General features: G+C 37.4%; 1 protein-coding gene across 2 annotated transcripts in view; it reads left to right on the top strand.

The window, feature by feature from the left end:
* Positions 1 to 4,156: 4,156 nt before the first annotated feature.
* The window catches only part of KLHL15 (kelch like family member 15), a 57,143-nt gene continuing 34,845 nt past the window's right edge, over positions 4,157 to 26,454 (top strand). For both annotated transcript variants that reach the window (XM_027845447.1, XM_027845448.1), the window contains exon 1: positions 4,157 to 4,395. The gene's annotated coding sequence lies outside the window, so the exon portion shown is untranslated. The remainder of the gene's footprint in view (positions 4,396 to 26,454) is intronic.

The raw sequence follows: 26,454 nt of genomic DNA, 5'->3' as shown, positions 1-26,454 counted from the left end.
GTTCTCTTTGAATACCCCATACACCCCTGCCAGGGGATATAGTTTCCAACTGCCTGACTGTTTGTTGATGAGTCAAATGCTGGCAGTCCCATGCTCACTTCAACAGTTGAGTGCTCCCAGCAATGCCATAGGGTGGTGTAGTTTTCTTCAGTTCTCAGAGAATTAGTTACTTCTGTATCTTAGCTCAGGAATGTGCTGGAGCCAGCTCAAACAAGCTAGGGAGAACTGATTATTAAATTTTCATTGTGAGCATTATACTTTGGAAATGGGCAAATGTTACAAATCAGGGCTTAAGTTATTGTTTTGTTGATCATCTAGAGTCTCTAGACTTAAGAAAGTGACAGAGAAAATGTTAATAATGCAGATTCAACTTTAAAATGTGTCACATGTACACTTCCCCCCAGAGATCCAGTTGTTGAACATTTTTGAGCACAATCCTATTCTTTTTTTGATCACAGATATGTATAGGTGATATGGATTTTTTAGATTTATCCAATTAGACTCTTATTACTCATGGTGCTCCTATCCATCAGAAAACTCTAGGCTTGTCCTTTCAGTGATGTTTTTATGGACTTTTTACACACACACACACACACACACACACACACACACACACACACGGAATATGATAGAGCCAGTCACACAAGGAAGCATATTGTTCTTTTCATATATGGAAAAAAAGAAACACCAAATATATAAAAAACAACCACTGTGAGGACTGAAAGCTCATAGCTCACCTCAAATCTAGTTAACCCAAACCAGTGCTATAGGTATGTCCTCAAATTCAGGAATTAAAGGAACACAGTTCAGATGCTTAAATTTAGATAGCATCCAAAGAAAACTCAGGCATGTAAGAGACTTAGTTTAGAGACTTAGATTTAGACCTCCTCAATTCAACTGTTGTTGGCAGGGGCAAAGGGAAGTGCGGTGCAATATTGGTAATTTGGAATCAGCCACTCAAGAAGTCCCCAACAGCATAGCACTGGAGACATCAGTTGAATCCTCCCTTTCTCACTCACTGTGCTGCTGGCTAGAGCAGGACTATAAATGGTTTTTGCTCTACTTGACACTAGCAGGTTCCAGGGAAAGACTTGGCACAGGAAATGGTTGGCCCAAGTTACACAGTCCACTTCCAAGAAGTCTGGTAAGAACACAAACAAAATGTCTCTCCCTCAGCTCCATCTTCTAAAGTCCCCTCTCTGTTCTTCTCAAATTTACACATAGTCTATGACCTAGATCACTTCCATTTCATGTCTATTCCTCTGTTGTCTCAGAAGCCCAGAGGAAGCTCTGTGGGCATACTCACCTTCAGGGGGTGAGAACTCATCAGTTACAACACCTAATGTAATTGTTCAGTTGTTTTACAGGAGGTGGTCTTGTTTGAGCAACAGGCAAGGATGCTGGTGTCACTGGATCACAGAGTATATGGTAGGGAGTTAAGGTGTAAGAAGTCTGGGAAAGTAAAGGCTTTGAATGCCAAACAAAGGATGTTTGATCCTAGAGGTGATAGGGAGCCATGGGAATTTACTGAATTTTATTGTTGTTCAGTCTTTTTCAGTCATATCTGACTCGGTGACCCCATTTGGGATTTTCTTGGCAAAGATCCTGGAGTGGTTTACCATTTCCTTCTCCAGCTCATTTTACAGATGAGGAAATGGGGGCAAACATGGTTAAGTGACTTGTCCAGGGTCACATACCTAGTAAGTGTCTAGGGCCAGATTTGAACCCACTTCCTCCTGATTCCAGGCCCAGTGTTCTGTCTGCAACACCTAACACAGAAGTGTTAACCAGAAAACTTCCAGTAACAAATGAAAGCACAGAGTAGAGCTATTTCCTTATTTCTAAAATGAAGGTATTAGACTAAATGCCAAGGCTTTAAAATTTAGATTCTATGCTCTTCAGAACCTCAGGGGTAGTTTCTTCCTCACACCTTCAAACAGGTTGCTTTTTTTCAGTATGGTATAGCTATCCCTTCATTATTTATTTTTATTTTATGTGGTCTGTTTCTGCAAAATGTATGTTATGTTTTGGTCTGCTGAAAATTAACTATTGTTTGCAATTTTCCTAGGGAAAAGTAGTATTAGGGTCTTTTAAAATCGTTCATATGATTTCATTTTACTCGGATCTTTGTTTATACTCTAAGCTTATCTGAGAAATGAAAAACCCAGAACTAAGGCATTTATCCTTTATAATTTAATAATAATGAGTCTTAGTTTAATATACTTTTGTAGTATGAGCACTGACCTCCAAATATTTTCTTCCTGTCCTTTCCTTCACTTTTTCTAGAAGAAAACTAATACTAGTAGATTCATAAAATAACTGTATATTGCAGTTTTATATTTCAGGAAAAAAAACGGAGGCAAAGAAAAATCGACATTTTTAACAGCTTTAATTAGAATCTGGGTGTTGATATGTAAATAAATATTGAATGTGACTTGCCTACTCAATATATTCTGAAATATTCTGCCATTTTCTTTTGGCGCAGATAGAAATGAATAGAGCAGTGTTTTTAGATTGCTCAAATCATTTTTCTTAATGGTGCATATGTGCCATTTTCTATAAATTAACCGCCACTGGGAGATGTACAATGCTGAACATGTAATTGTGGTGCACTAAGCCGAGTGGAAATGTGATGCAATACTTCAGTGCAAGTTGCCTTATAAAAATGATGTCATTTAATGCAGGTGTAATCACTTTAAAAACACAAGACTGCGCCCATCCTCCCACCATCTCCTCCTTTCTCCTTCTGCCTTTCTCTTACACTCCAGTCCAGTTGCTAAAAGAGATTTTATGCTCGTTCCTATAAGACGAACAGCCGCTTGTCTCATCGGTACCCGTAGGGGGCTACCCAATGTGGAATGACAAACATCTTTGCTCCTGGCGAACAGACCTTTGCCCACTTGCACAGGAGACAAGGGTCCGGTGCATACACGCAGATCGTGGTAGCATCCCAAAGAAAACAAACGTCTGCTAGTTTTAAAGCCAACGTAGAGGCCCCTAAGGACGCTACTCAGACGGGGCTCGGCAAGCGGTGAAACCAACAGTGCCCCTTGGAGAGGGTCACCGGCTCCAGTCCGTCATCCCGGGGCTCCCCAGGGATCTGGGCTGAGGTTGGAGGATGGGGGCGGCCCGACCTTATTTATTTGGTAATGGATCATTAATTACGACGGCCTTTTACAAAGGCCCAGAAGGATAGGAGTGGAGAGGATGTGGGGGAATCGCAGGCGGGGACTTGATGACGGTATGATACGTTGGCCGGCGCCAGCCCAGTCCCATCTGCTCAGGGTCCGGTTACTCCCGAGCCTGGTCAGGTTAGTGCTTCTGGCCCACAGGTGGCGGTGGCGGCGGCTGCGGCGGAAGTGACGCACGCGCGGTGCCCGGCGTTAGAAAGAAAGATGGCGGCGCTGGCGCTGGACCAGGGGGAAGGTAAACACCGGTCAAGGCTGCTGTTGTTGCTCTGGGGAAACTAATCTATCTTCCTTCCGACCTCTTTCACAGCCTCACGGGCCTTCCGGGAATGGAAGAGTGAAGGGGGACAGGGGATGCCTCCCCTCCTTCCTCCTGCTGTTCCCCACCCCCTTCCCTTCCTCCCTCCACCCGTCGCGGGTTTCACCCTGGGAGTCTCTGTCTCCGCCGCGGAGACGGACAGACCCGGCTGACGGGCAGGCGGACGGACGGACCGAGCGGCGGACGGACTGAGCAGCCGCGGGCCGGGGGAGGCCTCGGCCGTTCTCAGGCAGGGCCCCGCGGCGGCTGCCCGCTTCGGTTCGGGCCCACAGTAACCGGGGCGGGGGGGAGTAAGCGGCGGCGCGGGGAGGAGCTCGCCCTCCCGGCGCGGCCGAGCCCGGACCCCCGAGGGAGGCGCGGGAGGCGCGGGGACAGGGCGCGCGCTGCCGGGGCCCGGGCGGGCGCCTCCCCTTCCCGCCTCCCCCCCCCAGCCCCGGGCCCTCCGCCCCCGGCTGCTTGTGAGCCTCCCCACCCCCCCCAAGTTGGGTTACTCCTGCAGGTATTGCCGTTATTGTCGTTACTCGCCCCTCGGAAGCGATGCTGGTGTCCCCGGGGCGAGGACGTGGGGGGGACACCCCGGGAGACTGAATGGTTTGTTTATCCCCAGGGCAGGGACGGCGGGGGCCGCAGCCACCCCAGCAGCCGGCGCGCAGGCTCCCCCCACGCTGGCCTCCTCGAGGTGCCCCGGCCCCGTCCTGGAGGGAGGAGCCCCTCTAGAGGTGCGAGGAGGAGGAGGAGGAGGAGGAGGAGGGATCCGTCTTCATGGCCTCCACAGCCCTGGGTCTTCCCTCTTCGGCCGAATCCGGGGACGCCAATTAATACCAATGGCGGAGGTGCTTTTCCTGATGCAGACGCCAGTCCACTCGTAACTGGACCCAGACCACCAAGGTGTGTATTCTGTCTCACCTACCCAGGCTGTGAGAGATGAGTTAATAGAAAGCAGGAGCTCAGGAAACCTCAGTGGCTCTGCCCTTTTGAAATATTTCTGTAATAATCTTGTTAGAACTAGGTTTCTTGACTATATTGGATTCATAGCTTCTGTTATGTTAAGACCTAAATTTATCATTACCTTTGTGTTCATTAAAATTGTTCAGAAATTTTTTTGGGCTTATATTTCCTGTTATGAAAGCACTTTTTTTTTTTTTTTTAAAGCAAAGGCCCTTAGCTGAAGAGTAGCTTTTCTTAGGAATGATGTGAAATTGCCACATATATTTAAATGATGGTTAGTAGGAAGCTTTTTAAGTGTATTTAAATTCTAAAGGATATGTCTTTTCCTCCTTTTTATTTTGATATTTTAATATATAGGAAAGCAAAGTAATGTTGTATAGATAGGTGGTAAGTTTTTGCTTGACTTTTACCTCATGCCCATTGTCTCCCATAATTCCAGATGTTTTATGCTCCACCTTTCCTCTCTGTTACAGCCAAGCTAACTTTCTTGTTGTTCTCTGAATTTAAGATTTCATCTCTCACCACTGTGCCTTTCCACAGGCTGTCTCCAATGACTGAAATTAATTCTTTCCTAACCTTCAGCTTCTTAGAATTCTGAGCTTCATTTAAGACTCAGCTCACGTGCCATCTCCTATAAGATATCTTTACTGATTTACCCCTTCATCTTTCCCAGTTGTTGTTGCCCTTGTAGCCTTAGAACAGTGCTTTATATATAGTGGCTGCTCATTAAAATTTGCTGACCAAACTGAAGTAGCCAATTAACTCTGATACTTTTTAAAAATTTAATTAGTTTTATATAAAAAAAAGTCAAATTTTCTCTCCCTACCCACTTATCCTCCCCATTGGGGGAAAAAAAAACAACACCAAAGCAAAATGAAACCTTTGTAACAAATATACATAGTCAAGTAAGACAAAAACGAAAACACCAACGTTGCTTTGGCCCTGTTCAAAAATTGTGTCTCCCGCTTGGCACTTTGAGTCCATCACCTCTTTGCCAGGAGGTAAATAGCATGCTTCCTCCTTGGCCCTCTGGAATTGTTGGTCACTTCCTTAACCAGAATTCTTAAGTCTTTCCAAATGGTTTGTCTTTATATGTTGTTATTGTATAATTGTTTTCCTGGTTCTGCTCACTTCACTCTGCATCAGTTCATACAAGTCTTCCCCGATTTCTCTCTTTTTCATCATTTCTTATGGCATAATAGTGTTCCATCACATCCATATTTGACAATTTGTTCAGCCAGGAACCAATTGCTGGACACCCCGTTGGTTTCCAGTTCTTTGCCACTATAAAAAGAGCTGCTGTAATAGACATTTTTATACATTTTTGTCCTCTTCTTTCATTGATCTCTTGGGGTAGTTTGTAATGATATTGTTGGGTCAAAGAGTACGTACAATTTAGTAACTTTTTGTGCATTGTTCCATAGTGCTTATCTGAATGACTGGACCAATTCCAAGATTCTCCCATTAATGTGTCTATTTTCCCTGCAACCCCTCCAATATTTGTCATTTTGCTTTTTTGTCAACTTTGTCAAATTGATGGGTATAGGATGTAACTTCAGAGTTGTTCTAATTTACGTTTCTCTAATTATTAGCAATTTGGAGTATTTTTTAATATGGCTTTTGATAGCTTGGATTTCTTTCCTTGAAGTGCCTATTTGTGTGCTTTGACTATATGCTGGGGAATGGCTCTTACACTTATAAATTCAAGTCAGTTCCTTATGTATCTTAGTAATGAGACCTTTTTCAGAGAAAGTTACTACAAAAAAAAATTCTAGTTAACTGTTTTTCTTCCAGTCTTCTCTGCATTGGTCTTGTTTCTGCAAAGACTTTTAAAGTTGTATGTAATCAAACTGTCTACATGACACTTTATAATGCAAACTATTATAATGTCAAGCTGTTTTGATGATGTGAACTATAATTAATCTTTATAACACATTACCTTTAAAGTACTTTCACATTTGTAAGTAAATTTTAAATTTTAGGAAATAACTTTGTTAGTAAAATGTCCACAAAATGTCTCATTTTGTCTGTTTTAAGCAGACTGTTGCTGAGTCATTTTTCAGTTTTCTGACTCTTTGTGACCTCATTTGGCGTTTTCTTGACAGAGATACAGGAATGGTTTGCCATTTCCTTCTCCAGCTCATTTTACAGATGAGGAAACTGAGACTAGTAGGGTTAAGATTTGCCCAAGGTCGTACAGTTAGTGTTTGAGGCCAGATTTGAACTCCGGTCTTCCTGACCCAGTACTTACCCACAACACCTAATACGTCTAATGCAGCTAGCTGCCCTTACATAGACTAATGGTCTGTATAAAGGGCATAATTATACAATCTGAAGGTGCTCTTGTGTTATTATATATTATAGGTAGTGCATCTAAATATCCCTAATATAGAAATACAAACTAATATTAGCTCACATTTTTTTATAATGCCTTACCAATTTACAAAGCATGCCCCTATATTTTATAAATGAGGAAATTGTTTGTCACATGCCTAATTAGTTTTAGAACTGGGCCTTAATTAGTCCTGTTCTAAGTATGTACATATATAAAGAAAAATCCAACTCAACAGAATGTAATAGGTTGTTCTCTGTCAGGGGTCAGTATCAATTTGGCTTGTTTCTTTTCTTTACTTCAAAACAGATTCACATAGGGAAGGCATGTAAAAATTAGTAAATTTTTGTGGATCAAGTTTATTGAGCTTAATTACAAGATATTTTATTACATATGTTTAAATCCCACCAACATGGTAGTCATTTTATACTTAACCAGAATAGTATGTGTAGTTTGGAGTGGTTAAAAGACAAATTTATTCATAAATTGTTTTAAAGTGATATGTAGGGTGAATGTATTGTCATTTTTTTAAAGATAAAAGATAAATTGTTTTCTTATGTAAATATTTTGTTAAATTCTTAACTTTTCTATTGTCTTAATTCCATTTGGTTTCAGAGCATGCTGTGGTCTTTTTAAGAGGCAATAAAAATATTTTAAAACCATTATAAGTTTATATTATTAGAATAACACAACACAGGGCCTACTACTTAGAGCCTTAAAAGACATAAGATATGTTAGTTTAACACCATTGCCTGAATGTAAAATTTCCACAAAAGTGTTCAGAGATAATTTTAGAGACCCTCTATGCCTTTCTTTTTGTTCCCTGAAGCCAAAACCTGGGTTTTTTTGGGGGGGGGGGGCTAGGCAATGTGGTTAAGTGACTTGCCCAGGGTCACACACCTAGTTAGTGTCAAGTATCTGCTCTGAGACTGGATTTGAACTCAGGTCCTCCTGACTCCAAGGCCAGGTGCTCTATCTACTGCCCCACCTAGCTGCCTCTTAAAACCTGGGAATTTTTATCAGAACTACTGTAATTGATTATTACAAGATTTCATAAGGAATAATGAAAGACAGTGTTGTGTAGTAGAAAGAACATTAGATTTGGTCAGGTGACCTAGGGTCATGTGTTAAATAGAAATTATGAGTATATTACTGCTTTGTTTTTTTTGAGCCTCAGTTTGCTTATCTGTTGATAATCAAGTTAGCGAATGTAAACGTTTTGTGTTCATAAAATGCTATTTAAATGTGAGCAGTATAATCAGTTAATGGAAGTGGTCTTTGCGTCTTAAAGTTTTGTTTGCTACAGAATATTTGCTCTTTGTTATAGTGCTTGAAAATCTTGCATTTCTTAAATGAAGAGAAATGGAAGACAAGGGTGTTACAGAATTAAGAATAATTGAGGTACTGTGACATTTTAGTCATCAGTGTTGTGGTTACACACGTAAGTGTGTGTGTGTGTGTGTGTGTTGTACTGCTTGCAGTTTCAAAATCTTAAGAGAATTGATAATTATGTTTGAGTAGTGAAATTATTGACTTGCTTTTTTGGTTTCATTAGGGGATACACAGCTTTAGGTTAAAGGAACAGGAAAAGTCAAAAGCAGTATTTTCAGAATTGAAAGCTTATTAGTTCTTTAATTTCGTCTGGTTTAACTACTCTGTAATTTGCACTGAAACAAAGAGAACAATAAGAAGTCTGCACTTACCTCTAACTTCATCCTTGACTAACTGATTAGCTCAAGCCAAGGACTTTTAAATCTGCTTACTGGTAATAGATTTTTTCTTTTCTTTTTTTTTCAATTAGTTAATTTTTAACATTCATTTAAAATTTTTTTTAATGCGTTCCAAATTGTCTCCCTCCCTCCGGCCATTTTTTCATTCATTGGGAAGGCAAGCAACATGATTAAGTTATAGATTTTCAAAGTAGACCTATGTCAAATCTTAGTCTCAGAGATATGCATTTTAATTATTATGCCTTTTGTGAAAAATAAGATCTTAACTATATAGTGTTTCTGTTTTTGTTGGTATGTAATTTATAAGATTTTGGTATTTGTTTCCTAATAGAAGTTCTTGCTAGTATTCTCACTGGATCTGTTCTCTATAGATTATAAAAAAAGCTACTGTTGTTGGGTTGTTGTTTTTTTTAATGACATCACTGTTGGAGCACTTCTAAACCTAAGAATGAGCAATCCTATGTTAGATAAGAGGCTTTCAGTGCAGAGCAGTCTAAAAACATTTACAAAAAAATTTAATAATCATCAAAAATATTCAAATATCTGACCAAGAATTTTAATAAACCAACATAGTTTTTGTTTAGAAAGATTTAAAATATATATGCACATACACACACATTTTAAGAAAATCATCCTAATTTTATTTCCATGACTTTGCATCAGTTTTTCTTAGATTTTGTGGTTGCTATTGTTGTTTAGGTAGCTGTAATCATCATTTCTGTTTTAAGAGAAAAATCCCAAAACATTAAATCCTTCTCAATTGTAGTTGTTTCCATTTTGATAGTGGCTTCTAGGTTTGTTTTAATGGAGAAAATTATTTGAATACTCAACAGCAAAAAATTAAACTCTAGATTGTAGTGTGTTGTAGTGGGAAGAAAATTGAACTTGGAGTCAAAAGACCTGGGTTTGAATCCTGTTTCTGTCCTTTTATCTGTGATGAGAAACAATTTAATTTCTCTAAGCCTATGTTTCCTTCTCTGTACAATGGGAATAGTAATACTTGTATTACCTACCTCACAATGTTACTGTGAGAAAAATTCCTTATTAACTATAACATAAGGAAGAATCTCCACCAGGTTCATAATTTCATCCATGTGACTATTCTCCCCAACTGTACAAATTCCAACTCATTCATACCTGCCTGTCCTATAGGAGGCTGTGTGGTACGGTGGAAAGAGTACAGGCTCTGGAGTCAGAAGAGCTGGGATCAAATCTTGCCTTAGAAGATTATGATCTAACAGACCTTAGGCAGGTCACATCCTTCCTGGGGTCCAGTTCCCTCATCTGTAGAAAGGGAGTGGATTGAACTAGGTGACTTCTAAAGTTCATTCCCCCTCTAGATCCTAATATAGTAATTTTTTTCTGGGGAAAATGAAATTTTTGTGCCAGTGTCTGAGAAACCAGCTGTTACACTTGAATAATAGAGGGTTTTATAAAAATACATTTAAAAGTGAATATAGAAAGAACGTGAATGCTTCTCTGACCATTGCATATGGGTTTATTTTTTGTTAGTTTTAATGTTTCCTACATTGTTATAATTGTGGCGTTTGGGGCCTTGGAATCAGAATATCAGCTTCATAACATACATCATAACATTTGAATCCTCTAATTGTCCTCATCCGTTTTCCCTCATCAGACTTCTTACCTTATTGGTCCCTTGTGAGTTCTTGCTGTTAGGAATTTCTGGGATATAAATAGCAATAATACTTTTCAAGGGAAGTGAAAGAGAATAAGATTTTATTGTTTTGTCATCCATTCCTTAAGAATATAGTTATTCTCTTTACTTTTTATTAGATAATTATTCATGTTTAGTGAAAGTAGGAGACTTTCCTTTAGTGACATGCTTATTAAAGCAGGAGATAATAATAGTTCCCTCTCAGCTTAAGGTTAAAGGAATTCACTTCACGTTTTGTAATTTAGCTGCATTTTTTTTTTTTACTCTTGAGGAACCATACAATTGGGAATTCCAAAGACAAAGTGTAGTATTTTTCCACAGCAAATTACATGTATAGATTATAAACCACATAGTTTCTCTTAACCAGTTAAGTTTTTCAAAAGTGAACATTTAAAATATCCATCTAGTTACTAAAGCCACTTTCTAATTACATTCTTAAGATTCTGTTTAAGATTTTGCCTTTTCTCCCACTCCTCTCATTAGTTTTTTTCAAAGTGACTTAAATTTGTAATTCCCGACAACTATGTAGAAATTTCATTTGTTTCATTAGAAATTTTAATAGCAACAATTAGATAGGTAGTTCTTTCTCCATTAATATATTTTTTGAGCTTGGTTATTTTTCCTGTCCTTAAGGATTTTGTTCATTATTTTTCTACCTTTCCCTCCCTATGTGTTCATATACACACAGTTATTATTCCTTTTACTATTTCTTTCTGTTGAGTTTTTGTTTGTTTTTCCAATTTATTGAATCCTAGGATTTCAGAATGGAAAGGGACTATAGAGATTGCCTAGCACTAGTATGTCATATTACAGATGAGGAAACTGGCCTACATTGTTACATGATTTTCCCAAGACTGTACTAACTTTGCTAATTGGTAGCAAAGGCAGGACTAAACCCTAGGTCTTCCGATTCCCGTACCAGTATTTTTTCCCACTGTATCATATTTTTGGTGAGCACAGTGCTTGGCTGAATAACTGCTTTTCATTGATTCATCATTGTTGCAACCTGAAGTCCTCAATTTAAAAAAATAACGTTTAGAGTAACAATCTCCAATCTAAATCATTTGGTTGGTTGTTTCAACACAGTAAACATTTTCTTCTAGAAACAATGTTGTTAGTAGTAGTTAGTGTCTCAGGTTAACCCAGTAAAACTCATTTAACCCAAGATGTAGCTAAAATGTATTTGCTTGTAAAGTTAAAAGTTTCAATGGTATCCTGGGAAGAAAACTGGCGCTGGAGTCAGAGGACCTGGATTTAATTCTGTCCTGTGACACAGTGACCTTGGGCAAGGGACTTAAACTCCCTGGGCTTCAGTTTCCTCATCTGTAAAATGAAGCAATTGGGCTAGATGTCGTCTGAGGTCCCTTTTAACCCTATATTTATCAATCAATCAACAAGCATTTATTAAGTGCCTGCTATATATTAGGCACTGTGCTAGGGAATATAATTTTTAACAATTTTTTGGGGGGGGAGGTTTCTTTTTCTCTTATCACCATAGTTATCCCAACTGCCCCTCTCCTTCCTCTTCCATCTCTTAGAGAACAATCCCATATGACAAATAGTAATGGGGGTGGGGGGATTAGAAGGGAAAATTCAGCGCAACGGATTGATACATTGAAAAAGCCTGAAAACATGTTCAATGTGTAATGCCTGTGGGGTAGGTTGGGGGTATCTTCTCATGTCTCTTTATTTGAGTTCTGCCTTATCTTTATAATTTTGTTGTATTAACTTTTTTTATTTTTGGCATGTTATTGTTCTTTCCACTTACATTGTTGTAGTTCCTGTGTATATTGTTTTCTTGGCTCTGGTTACTTCACTCTACATTCAGTTTATAGAGATCTTTTCATATTTCTCTGTCACATATCTTTTCTTATAGCACAGAAGTATTCCATTACACTCATAGTACCACAGTTTGTTTAGCCATTCTCCAATTGATGGGCATTTGCTTTGTTTCCAGTTCTTATGGAATCCTATCACAAAAAATGTTGGTATAATAATTTTGGAGCATATGGGGACTCCTTTCTTGTCAGTGGCTCCTTTGAGGCATAAGTCCAGTAATGGTATCTCTGGTTCAAAGGGTATAGATATTTTAGTCACTTTATTTACATAATTCCAAAATGGTTATACCATTTCATAGCTTCAACAACAGTGTATTAATGTACCTATTTTTCCACAACCCTTCCAACATTGAGTGTTGCCATTTTGTTGTCATTTTTTCCAGTTTATAGGGTGTGAGGTGAAACATCAGGGTTGTTTTGATTTACATTTCTCTTATTACTGGTTATTTGGAGCTGAGGATACAATTACAGAGAATGAAACAATCTCTTCTATGCTCAAGGAGCTTTGATTCTATGAGATTAGATTATAGTTCCATATCACATATATAACTACGCATATTCCTTTGGGCTTAGGATCTTCTGAGAATAGGCCACCAACAGTCCCAGTCAGATGACTTTGACACTCATACTAGGTTATAAATTCCTTGACAGCAGGAATTGGCTCACACATCTTCGTATCCTTAGAAATGTCTGGGGATACCTTTAGTGCAGTTGTTGTTTGTCCTTCATTCTTCAAAGAGGACCATGACTTCCAAGTGAATTAGATTTGAGTGAATGAGGGCTATGCAAGGTCACCAGCCTCACTTTCTCCTCCAGAGCCATCTGGGTCCATTGGCAAGGTGTAGATGGGGTGACTGGAGCTGGCCCCCACCTTTTTTATTAGTGGTTGAATTAAATTTGTATAAATATTTTATTGTTTAGTCATTTTTCAGTTATGTCCAACTCTTTGACTCCATTTGGGGTTTTCTTGGCAAATATACTGGAGTGGTTTGCCATTTTCTTCTCCAGCTCGTTTTACAGATAAGGAAATTGAGGCAAACAGGGTTCAGTGACTTGCCCAGGGTCACACAGCTAGTAAGTGTCTGAGGGAGGCCAAATTTGAAGCCAGGAAGATGACCTGACTCCAGCCTGGCTCTATCCATGGTGTCGTCTAGCTGCCCCACATAACTATTATCAACATCAAATCAGGTTTTGGTGTCTTAAAGAACGTAAGTGAGATGAGGAAGCAATTTACCAGTACGCTTGTATTGTGACTACCTCTTCCCCCCATTCCCCAAATAATTTGGGTTTTTTAAAAAATTTCATTTATGTTGTTTCAGCAGCCCCCCTCATTGCTGAAGGGTAGGGCAATAGAACACAATAGGGAAGGGAAGAAACTCTGCAGGTTTTCTTATATCCAAGGTGGTTGGGATAAATTAAATTTATCTTCTGGACTGGAATATGATGTGGGGATGAGAACCATACCACAGAGCTTCCTTAGTAACCTAAAATGGCTTCTTCTTTGGGAAGAAGAAATAAGGGAATCATGAAGGAGTTAAGGGAACATATAAAGGTCAAGAAGTGCCAGTGTTTTTGCCAACTCCGTAATTTTGTCTAGGGCCAGCCCAGTGTACCTACAACTTTGTGCAGCAAAAAACTTTATCAAGGTGTTTCAGATGCCAAGTCTCACAAGTGTTGAAGCTATTGGTAAAATCACCATTGTCTGAGAACAGGGCTATAAATTGGACTTAAAATTATAAAGAAAAGCATATAAAAATAAATGATCTCTATTTTTGGACTTGAGAATTGGTCTTAGGTTCAATTAATTTCAAATCTACAAAATTTTAAGAAAAATTTTATTTTTAATTATGGAGTAAAGCAAGCATTCAACAAAAAAGATGATTGTACGTGAAACTATAAATCTATGCACAACTTGCTATTCTTTTCAAATTTATAACAATTATCATGTAAATTACTTTTTTTTCCTTTTTTTCTTCCCTTCTCCCCATCCCCCGGCCCTAGAGATGGCTACTGTTAGACACAAATTGCGGGGTGTGTGTGTGTGTGCGCGCGTATGTATGTAAAGTTATTCTATACATCTATTTATCCTTTCTTTTCTCTAGATGCAGATAGCATCTTTTTTCATATGTCCTTTATAGTTAATTTGGGTATTTATAATACACAAAATAAGTTATTTGCTCAAAGTTGTTAAAATAATATTGCTATTATTGTATACAATGTTCTCTTGGTCCTGCTCATTTTACTCTTCATTATTTCATGCAAATCTTTCCATGTTTTTCTAAAATCATTGAGTTCATCATTTCTTATAGCACAATAGTATTCCATCACAATCATATACCAAAACTTGTTCTGCAGTTCCCTAATTGATGGACATCCCTGTAATTTCCAGATCTTTGCCACCACAAACAGAGCTACTATAAATATTTTAGAACATATAGGTTCTCTTTTCCTATTTTCCTGATCATCTTTGGAAACAGACCAAGTAATGGTATTACTGAGTTAAAAGGGTACAGGTAGTTTAATAACCCTTTGGGCATAATTCCAGATTGCTCTCCAAAATGGTTAGATCAGTTTACAATTCCACCAACAATGAATTAGTGTCTCAGTTTTTCCACATCCTCTCCAATATTTGTCACTTTCCCTTTTTATCATTTTAGCCAATCTGGTAGGTATAAAATGCTATCTCAAGGTTTTTTTAATCTACATTTTTCTAATAATTAACAATTTAAAAAAGTTTTATTAATATAATATAATTTTAATATGACTACTCATTGTTTTAGTTTCTTCATTGGAAAACTGCATGTTCATATGCTTTGACCGTTTATCAATTGGGGAATGACTTCTTATAGATTTGACAAAGTTCTTTATATATTTTTGATACCAACCTTTTTCTGATAAACTGTCTATAAAATTTTTTCCCTCAATTTTCTGCTTTCCTTTCCACAGACTTTTTAAAATCGCTTACTCTATGCAAGGAAGTATGCTGGAGATGGGGTTGCTATGCAAAGATGAAATAATGCACAAATCTTGTCATCATAGAAATTGTAATCTAATAGTAGGATTAAGACTTGTCCACAAACAACTGTGATACAAAACAGAATATTATAGATGCAAAGGAGAGATACAGTCTTCTGAGAAATTAGAGGGTTGTGTAAGGTCTCTCACCTCAGGAGAACAGGGATAGCTCCATGAAAGAAGTGGCACTTGAGTTAGACCTTGAAGGAACAAATTTAGAGATGGAGAGATAATGGTATTCTAGATTGAAATCTGGAGCAACTCCATTCTAGGCATGGGGGTGGGGTAACAAAGATGGGAGAATTTAAGGTGAGAATATGGGAGAATGAAGATGGTTAAGAAGCCCAGTTTGTGATTAATAGTTTAGGAAAGTGAGTAGTATGTTAGAATAGAATATTGGAGCCAAATTATAGAGTGCTTTGAATGCCAGAATAAGGAATTCATATTTTATTTGGTAGGCAGTGAGAAGGCACTTAACATTTTTTAATAATAAAATGAGACGATAGAATATTACATCGTGAAATTTAAATTGGTAGTATTGTGATGGATGGATTGAATGAGGCTGAGACAGAGTAAGGAAGATCACTTAGGTTATTACATTATAGAATCACAGAATTTGAGAGTTGGAAGAAACCTCCATCCAGTCCAACCTATACGTGAAGAAATCCCCACTGTAACATGTTTGACTAGTGGTTGTCTAGCCTTTTTTTGAAGACCCTACAACATCTCCAGGCAAGCCATTTCACTTTAGTACAGCTTTATTTGCTAAGAAGTTTTTCCTGACATCAAACTTAATTTGCCTTCTTGTAACTTTTTAAAATTAAGATGGGAAAATTTTGTTGTCAAATATCTCTGGTAAGAGTCTGATATCCAAGATATATAGGAATATATGTATGTGTGTGTACACACACACACACACACACACACACACACACACACACACACACACACGAGACCAAAAGCCATTCCCCAATAGATAAGTGGTCAGAAATGTGAATAAACAATTTTTAAAAGATGAATTGCAAACTTTTTACAACTTTGTGAAAGAATGCCTCAAGTCACTAATAAGAGAATTGAAAACCAAAACAGCTTAGAGATTTTTCCTTACAACCAGCAAATTGTGTAAGGTGACAAAAAAATGGGAATAGTCTGTGTTGGAGGGTTTGTGGAAAGAAGACCATATTGCTACAACATTGATGGAGCTGTGAATTGGTCTAACAATTCTGTCCAAGCAATTTGGAGTTCTGCTAAGAGAATGACTAAAATATCCATACCTTTTAATACAGAGATCCCACTGTTAAAATATGCCCCAAGGAAGTTAGTGAGAGGGAAAAAAGGTCTCTATATTATTCCAAAATATTTATAGGAGCACTTTTTTGTTTTAGCAAAGATCTAGAAACAAAGTCGATGCCCCTTGAGAGGCAGCATGTGAGATAGATCATGGGTTGTTATCGTTTGTTGTTCTTTCTCAGAAGAGGACCATGACATCAGGATGATGATGCAATGACTTGCAAGTGAATTGGGTTTAAGTGAGGGAGGGCTGTGCAAAGTCACCAGTCTCACTTTCTCCTCTAGAGCCATCTGGGTCCAGTGGCCAGATATAGATCAGGACGACTGGAGATGGCCTCCATTCCCAATATTGAGTTCTAGATCATGGGACTTAGATTCAGGAGACCTAGGTCAAATTCCTATATTAGATCTGGGTGCCTTTTTGTGTCTCGCTTTCCTCGTCTGTAAAATGAAGGGTTTGGACTCAGTGGTTGTAAGATCCCTTCTGGCTTCATATCTACAATCCTGTCACTGGAAAATGGCTAACGAGTTGTGAAATATTAATGTAATATAATATACATATATATACACACAGATATATTTTATCTCTATCATTAGAACATACTCTGTTTGAGGGCCAAGACTGCTTAATGTTTGAGGGCCAAGACTGCTTCACTTTTTGTTTTGTATCCCAGCACTTAGCACAGTGTTTGGCACATAGCAAAAGGTTAATGAAGTCTTATGGAATGATATGAACAACTATTATGAAGAATATACAGAAATGTGAGATTTGCGTACAAGAACTGTTACTAAGTGAAGTGAGCAGAGCCAGGAAAATTATATGTACAGTGAAAAGACCAACAAATTGTTGAAACTGAGTGTATTTAAACTGAGTGCTATAAATGAATAGGTAAAAAAAACATTTATTTACAAGTGCTTAGAGCTGATTGTTATTGTGTCCTTCTTTCTCCGTAGAGGACCATGACATCAGGGAGGTGATGCCATACCATGCAAGTGAATTGGATTTAAGTGAGTGAGGGCTGTGCAAAGTCACCAGCCTCACTTTCTCTTCCTAAGCCATCTGGGTCCAGTGGCAAGATATAGATCAGGATGACTAGAGAAGGCCCTGCCTGGATGCAGTGGGAGATCTTGACCTTTTTAAGCTTAGGTCTTTAACTGGTCTCAGTTTGATTGAATCAATTCAAATCAGTGATTAAAGGTTTGCTAAGAAATGAGTCAGAGGGGGCAGCTAGGTGGCGCAGTGGATTGAGCACCGGCTCTGAAAGTCAGAAGGACCTGAGTTCAAATCCGGCCTCAGACCAAACACTTGACTCTTACTAGCTGTGTGACCCTGGGCAAGTCACTTAACCCCAACTGCCTTTTAAAAAAAAAAAAGAAAAAAAAAAGAAATGAGTCAGAGAATGACCTCTTTACCTGGGAGGGGAAGACCCTCTTGGTTTCTGACCAAAATAGAAACAATTGCTATTTACATTCACTCTGAGCCAATCTGGGCCCAAACAATGACCAAGTGGGGCTTGGCCTTGGACCTATTGTTGGCCAGTCTATGAGAGCTGGAGTGATTTGGGTTTAAGGAAGAAAAAAAAAAGGCTTCAGAAAAAGGAGCTAGCCCTTGATCTCAAGGAGTTCACATTCTTGAGGGAGACATTACATATAAGAAGATTCAGTTACAGGGTGGAAAGATATAAAGATACTGCAGAAGGGCAGATGGCAAGGCGCAAGAGTCCTAAGGATGCTTTGGGGTGTTATAATATAATAATATTCAGTATTCTTACACATTAATGTACCAAACTTGTTTAACCATTACCTAATCAGTGGGCATTTACTTCTTTGCTACTACCAAAAACTGAACCTTTTGTATTATAAATAAGATTTTTAAGAAGGAATTATAATGGCATCCTTAGTGAAATTAATGGTGAGACCTTTCCATAAATGAAATTAATAATGACCAAGCTTAATCACCAAAGAAGATAAATGAGAGTGCACCTCTTTTCCTTCTTTGAAGAGGAAAGAAACTATAGCTGTGGAACACTATCAAATTATGGACTTGCTTGATGGATTAGTTTTGCTGATCCCTTTTTTTCTCTTTTTAATTTTTTATTATGAGAGGAGTTGCAGGGGAGGGAGTAGAAATATATTGGGAAATGTAGATTATATAAACAAAAGATCTCAATAAAAATTTAAGTATCAGAGAAAGTGGCTGTGGAAAAGAGGAAATAAAATTAAGAGATGTAGATGTAGAATTCATATGACTTGGCAACTGGATATGGAGGCTAATAGAGGAATCAGTGGTGACTGGGAAAATGACAATTCCAACCACAGAAACATAGAGTACAGCATAGAAAATGGAACTTAGGATTGTCCTTAGGTTCTTAGAAGGTCAGACATTGTGCTCCATTGGAATAGCAAAGCCCTATCTATCAGGAACAGCTTCAGATATAAGGCCAGCAATAGACTGTGTGTCTGTCTCCCAACGGCCAGTTTACCTAAATTCTTTAGTACCGTTATTGCAAAATTAGTCACTAAATGAATTTTTTTTCTTTTGGCCTGAGTAGTTCAAAGGACCTGAGTCCAGATACTGGTGCTTCTTAATTTTGTTTCTCTGAGCTTCAGTTTTCTCATGTGTAATATGAGGTGGATAAACTAGATAAGCTATAAGATCCTTTTCAATCCTAAATCATTTATTTTCCTGATCACTGCTACCAAGGCATGGAGGCCTTATGATCTCTGTCAGTAGAGGGAGAATCCACATTGATAAAATACTATATATTTAGAGTATTAAGATTTGTTAAAGATAAGTACAGTTTTGGACATACTGGGTTTGAGGTGCTAGTGGCACACCCTTCTGGAGATAGCAAACACTTGGGAATATTGGACTAGAGTTCTAGGGAGAAGTTAAGTGAGTATAAAGATTTTTGAGTCATCTGTATACAGATAATTGCTGAGGGAGTAGAAATGATTGCTAAATGGGAGAGTGTTGAATGAGAGGCGATCCAAGGACAGAGCCTAAGAAAACACAAGTGTTTTGTGAAAAGAGGAATAATGAGGTAGTAAAGGAGTACTGTGTAGGAGAGATAAGACTACCTTGTAAGACTACCATTTCTTGGGAGCTGAGGGAGAAAAGTTGTGAAGAAGGTGCATTAGTCAACAGTGTCATACTATGGAGAAATCAAGGGATGATGAAGACTTTAAAAAGGCAAGTGACAAGATTGTTACTGGTGGAGAAAACAGCTTCAGTTGAATATGAAGATGGAAATCACTTGTAAAGGGGGTAAAGAGTGAGTGAGTGATTAAGTGGAAGCTGCAAATGTAAATCATCTTTCTAGACGTTTATCTGTAAAGAGAGAATGATAGCTTGAAGGGAGTAAGCAGGGTGAAGGGAAAGTTTTATTTTTAGGATGAGAGGAAGGATCCAAGCAAAAATTGAGGAGGGAAGGAGCCAATAGAGGGAGAGATTGAAGATGTAGGAGAGGAAAGAGGAATAATTTGTTGGAAGGTTCCAGAAGATATGGGAAACAGATAGGATCAAGGATTTACAAGGTTAGTCTTGGCAATATGAAGGATCACCTCATTCTTTGAAAGAGAAGGAAATAGGAGAGAATGGTTAGAGACATAGAGAAGTGTGAAAGAGGGTAATTGAGGGTTGTGATAACCTTTTTCTGTTTTTATGATGTTATGACATGTCCATGTTATTGACTAATAAATGTCAGTATGATTACTTAAAGAATCTATAATTTTATTGGTATTTCATCAAACACAGTAGATCACAACTTCTATACGCATTATAGTAGACTATTTTTGAGTTCCTGTGTCTAAAAAAATTCATCACCTAGTAGATAGTCTTCTCCAGGCCCAAACTTGGAAATAATTCACCTTCAGGCCTGAAGATGAAACTCTACTACCCTGTTATACCTTTCAAAGCTTGTGCTGTAGCTGTAGCATAGCTATATTTTTTTTAAGTAAAATTTTTATTGATAGTTTTTGTTTTTCATATCACTAGAATTTCTCCTAATATCCTCCCTGCTCTGAGAGACACAGCTAATAAATAATATTTTTAAAGGAAGAGAAAAAATTTAGCAAAACTGATTAATAAATCAAAAAGTCTGAACATATGTTTCATACCTGTGGATCTCTCACCTTAACAAAGGAGTTGGATGGGGTGTCTTCTATCTCTTTTTGGGGCCATGCTTGTTCTTTTTAATATTTCTATGTTTACTTTGAATTTTATATGTTCTTTCTATTTACATTGTTTTAGTCATTGTCACTCGGCATCAGATCGTGTAAGTCTTTACATACTTCTCTGTATTTATTGTATTTGTCATTTCTTACAGCACAGTAAAATATTCCACTGCATTCATCTCCACAACCTTTTTTAGCCATTTCCCAGTTAATGGGCATCTACTTCATTTCTAGTTCTTGCTACCACAAAAAATATGATAAATATTTTAATGTGTGTAGGGACTTTCTTTTTATCAATGACTTCTTTTGGGTATATGTAGTATAGTATTGGAATCGCTAGGTGAACGGATATGGACATTCTATTTTAGTCACTTTATTTGCATGATTCCAAATGAGTTATACTGATTCATAGTGAATTCTCTACTGCTAGTATGCCTCTCTTCCCTTAACTTTTCCAACTCTATTTCTATATTTTGTTATTTTTACCAATTTATAGAGTGAGGTGAAACCTCAGGATTGTTTTGATTTGTAATATTTTCATTAGTGATTTGGAGCGTTCTTTCATGTGGTTGCTAATAGTTTGAAATTCTTTTGAGAACTGTTTGTTTATATCCTCTGACCACTCAAGAATCTAATATCACCACAATCATGATATGCCGATATACATTAGTAATTCATAATGAAAACTACTTGGGTCAACAATTCTTTTATGTGCCTAATAATCATCTTGGTAGAGAAGTGTTCTTTTTAGGAGTTGTTAGCATATCAAAACAAATAAAATTATTAGGTTGAGAATAGCAGATGTGTAGATTTATGTCTCTTTTGTTAGTTCAAAATGTCCAAGATATGTTTTAAGTAGAGTTTTGAGCCTTTCCTACCTTAGTAGTGGTAATGATGAACTTCTGTTAGGCCAAATTGGTGCCCTAATGCAGTCCCATATGGCCAGTGGCACACATTTGCAAAACAACTTACTGAGTTTTGGCATGTTGTTTGTGGTTACGGAAAACAGTCTTTTGAGCTTGTGAAGTTACTTGATCTTCAAGAATAATTTTCCCATTAGCACTTTATATAGCTAGGCTGATTGGCTTGGGCTATATAGTGTTGTAATCATCGTTGTATGGATTTGAAAATCTGTATTGTGCAGCTAGGTGGGACAGTGGATATGGTGCTTAGGCCTGGACTCAGGAAGACTCATTTTCCGGAGTTCAAATCAGACTTCAGACACTTAGTAGTTGTGAGACCCTGGGCAAGTCTCTTAACCCTATTTGCCTCAGTTCCTCATCTGAAAAATGAGCTGTAGAAGGAAATAGCAAACCACACCAGTATCTTTGCCAAGAAAACCCCAAATAAGGTCCCAAAGAGTTGGTAATGACTGAAACGACTGAACAATCATGTCCATATATGAGGCTGAGTTCGTGTTCTCAGTGCTTTACTGTTTGAAAAACATTAATTGCAATAAACTCAGATATATGTCATTGCAGAGAAAACATACTTGAACCAAATGAGGTTATTCACCAAATAATTTGAATCCTTATGTGTACATAATACTGTAATACAAATGAAGTATGAGTCAAAGAAGGTCCCTTTTTTGCTAGGATCTGATCTTGCTGATTCAACTACTTTGCATTTTCATTTAGAAAGAGTGATTATTGGACACATGCTGTAATTTAGGAATTAAAATTTCACAATATAGACATAGCTCAGGTAAGCTTTACTACTTATTGGTTTATTAGGTATTCCATAGTGATTTAAGAATCAAAATTATTTGAATTTGCAATGACGTTAAAAGGTATCTTAGTTTATGCCATGTATCTCTATATACATTTATATATACACATATATAAATGTATATATATATATATACATTTATAGACAGCACACTTTTTTGCTGCGATGCGTTCCTGGAGCCAGGGTTGCAAAATAGAATGAATAAAAGCAATTCAGCATTTTTCTCCTCTTGCTGTTTTGTGAGGAAAACATTCAAGGATTTTTAACCTCTAAGTCACGCATATACATAGGCAAGGCATACTTTTGATTGTGTACAATAAGTTGTTTGGACCATGTCTCAAGTATGACAAAAACTACCAGAGAGAATGTTAAAGAGTTGAGGAGAGGAGAGATATAGCTCTGTTTTAAGTAGTGGTGAATTAACAGTGTAGTGAAAAAGTAGAAACTGCCTTAAAAGTACACTTATAAACGGTTATTTCTCTTTCTGTTAGCTTTTTTTTGGCTAGGCAGTGAGGTTAGGTGACTTGCCCAGGGTCACACAGCTAGTAAGTGTTATGTGCCTGAGGCCGAATCTGAACTCAGGTCCTCATGAATCCAGGGCCGGTGCTCTATCCACAGCACCACCTACCTGCCCCTCTGTTAGCTTTTAATTTAGCTCTGTGAAGTAGTACTTTCACTTACCCATATTGATATTTCAGTAATCATTCCTGTTTGTAATAATTACCCTTGGGCTAAGGGCCATTTTCAGTAGAATTTGCAAGTGTAATTTGTTTCTTAGGAAAATTTGTAAATAATGTATGGACTGTTTATAAATCTATATGTATATATGTGTGGTGTATCCCTTGTAATGAACTACAACATCGTATTCTCTGATAACCTAGTGTATTTGTACTATTTCTAAAGTTCTTATTTCATGTGTTTTGTTTTTTAAAGTTTTTCAGATAACTAAGATTAAGCTACTAGACTAGTTTAAATTTGATTATGTCAGTAAGCCTGTTTTGACAAATATAATATCTGAAATAGATTTTAGATCTATTTTTCCAAAGTACTGGCCAGTCTTATTATTCAGTCCTAATGTTTCATGACATTGAAAGTATATTACTTTTAATTATTAAAGGATTAGGAGAACCTGTTGGTTTTTTATTTAATTTTTCTATAGCCAAAAAAAAAATGCTCTCTTGGACAAAGTAAAATTGAAAAATAGTATTCCATAATGAATTCACAAATTTTGAACCTATCTCAGAATTAAGATTGTGTGTACATATGTGTGTTGTGTATATATGTATACATGTGAATATATACATACATGGCGTCTCAAAAGTCTAAGAATTTTGGGATATTCTGCATATGCATGTGTGTTTAAACATCTATATACATAAACTGTGTGCACGATAATGTGTATTTGTAAGCATGCATGTATGTATACACATACATGCATATTTAGACACCCCGCCTCACACACATTTATTCAGTATAGCAAAATAAAGGGAAAGTGTGAATGTATATATATGTTAACAATTTGGATTTCCTTGGGGTTTTTTTTTTTTTTTTGGTTTGTTTTTCCTTTAATATTTTAGTGTTCTATAATTCTTCCCAGTGTATGAGATGGAAGTTATTTTGTTTCAAATTATAAGAAGAATGAATTACAGAATCACAGAGCTGGAAAGAACTTCAGAGACCATCTAGTACAACCTGTATTTGACCAAGATTCTCTTCTACAGTTTCTCCAACAACTATTGATCCAATCTCTGCTTAAAGATCTACAGTGAAGGGGAACCCACTAAACTCTAGGCTACTCAGTGTCACTTTTGGGCAGCTCTAATCATTAGGAAGATTTACCTTCTATTGGGCATCTCTGCTACTTTGAAATCATAGGTTTAGAGTGGTAAGGGACATTAGAGGCTGTCTAGTCCAGTAACCTTGTTTTATAGATGAGGAAACTATGACCCAAAGAGGTTAAGTGACTTGTCCAAGGAAACACAGGTAGTATTAGAAGCTGAACTTGAGCTCAGGCCCACAGACTCTAGAACCAGTACTTTTTACACTCTACTACACTGTTTTTCTTCTACCAATTAATCCTAACTCTGGAGCCAAGCAGAATAAGTCTCAGTATATTTCTGTGTAATAGATTGTTGAAGACCTTGATTATCACCCCACTAAAGGGGTTCTCTTCTCCAGGTTAAAAATCCATCTGGTCCTTTCACCATTATGATTGCCTCTTTTTGAATGAACTCTATTTTTGGCTTTGTGGTATCCATAACTGAACACCCCAGATATAGGCTGATTAGGACCAAATATGGCAGAACTATGATCACTTTTATTCTGGACCCTTTAAAAATGTTTTTAAAGCTAGACCTGTGATTTCATTAGTTAGGGAGCTTGCAAGATAGAATTTTCTCTGCTATGTCAATTTATAGAATTCTTAGAGAATTACTTTGAGTATTCAAAGGTTAAGTGACTTGCCCCCAGCCAGGGTCATGCAATATGAATATGTCAGAGGTGAGACTTGAACTCAGGTCTTTCTGAGTCCAAGGCCAACTCTCTACTATGCCATGTTGCCTTTCTTAATGCAGTTAGGATAACATGAACTTTTTTGGCTACCATGTTACACCGTATACTTACATTGATAGCTTGCAGTCCACTAAATACCTGACACTTTTTTCCCCCAAGAATTATTGTCTAAACATGAAATTGACATTTTGAACCCATATATAGAACTTATCTCTATTGATTTTCATTTTATTTGATTCAGCCCTTCCAAATTTTTTTTTTTGGATACCGATTCTGTCAGTCAGTATTAGTTATCTTTCCCAGCGTAAGCTGTCTACATATTTGACAAGCGTGCTATCTGTGTTTTCATCCAAATTGCTGATTAAAAATGTTGGACATGAGAGGACCAAGGAAAGGGTAGCAGTCCACTAGATACCTCTTTTCAAGATGATGACTTGTCAATGAACAGGTTTTGAGACTGATCATTAAATTGGTTCTCAGTTCACTCAATTGTACTATCACCTAATCTATATCTTTCCATATTGTCCATTAGGATTCCATGAATTTTTATTACTTTGCTTTAAAAAATATACAAAAGTATTTTACCTTTTTTAAAAACTGAGAGCTCCTACTTTTCTTTTGTTCAGTCAGCATGCATTCAGCAGGGCATTGTGCAGTGAGCCTCAGAAGTTACCAAATTTGTATAGATATCCTACTCTAATGAAGCTTGCCATGTAGTATTTCTTTTCTTTTTTTTTTTTTGTGAGGCAATTGGGGTTAAGTGACTTGCCCAGAGTCACACAGCTAGTGAGTATCATGTGTCTGAGGCTGGATTTGAGCTCGGGTCCTCCTGCCACCTAGCTGCCCCCATCTAGTATTTATTTCAATTTGACAAACAGTTTTTTTTTTTGCAAGACTGCTCTAGGCATACAGAGACAACAACATGACAGTCTCTGCCTTCAAGGTCCTTACATTCTACAGAATAGGACAAAAATACATAATGAAGACAAGACACTCATAATATTCATTATGTGAGAGGTGGCAAAAAATTCTCTGTGAGGTTTTATATTGAAAAAGTCTTTTGATAGGGAATCATGGAAAACTTCAGGGAGAAGGTGGCATTTGAGTTGGACTTTAAAAGATAAAGTAGTAGTCAAAAATAGGAGTTGGAGAGGGCATTCTGGCCTGGGGTATGTTTTGGGTATAGAGAATTGTTCTTGTTTGATTGTAACATTGAATAAATGAAGGGGAATAATATGATATGAGGTAGAGTAAGTCTCAGATTTTAAATGGCAGGTAAAGGAGTTTGAGTTTTACTCAGGAAATAGGGAATAACTGAAAATTTTTGAGCAGAAGAGTGACCTGAGTGCATCTTAGTATGAAGAACTTTATTTTGGTAGTGGATATGAAGGATGGATTAGAAAAGTAGAAAAATCGAGGCAGGAAGATCTGTTAGGAGGTTATAGCCAGTCCAGGAGGATGTGGCCTATAAAATCTGTATCTCACCAATTTAAAGAAAAAACCTTTATAATGCCTAGTGTTTGGAAGTCCTTACAAATAATTGACCCTGAATGATATGAAATCAGTAGACTATATACATCTTAGTATCAGGTGGACGTCCTTTTAACATTACAGTTTTTAAGCTTGTTTCATACTGTTAACAATTTATATATTGTTTGCTATTGATGCATTGTTATATTTTTTTATAGGGCTTCAAGGTTGGGG

The sequence above is a fragment of the Vombatus ursinus genome, unplaced genomic scaffold (assembly GCF_900497805.2).
Source record: "Vombatus ursinus unplaced genomic scaffold, bare-nosed wombat genome assembly UNPS02014962.1, whole genome shotgun sequence".
In the NCBI taxonomy this organism is placed as follows: Eukaryota; Metazoa; Chordata; class Mammalia; order Diprotodontia; family Vombatidae; genus Vombatus; species Vombatus ursinus.
This window is presented reverse-complemented; position numbering and strand designations above follow the sequence as displayed.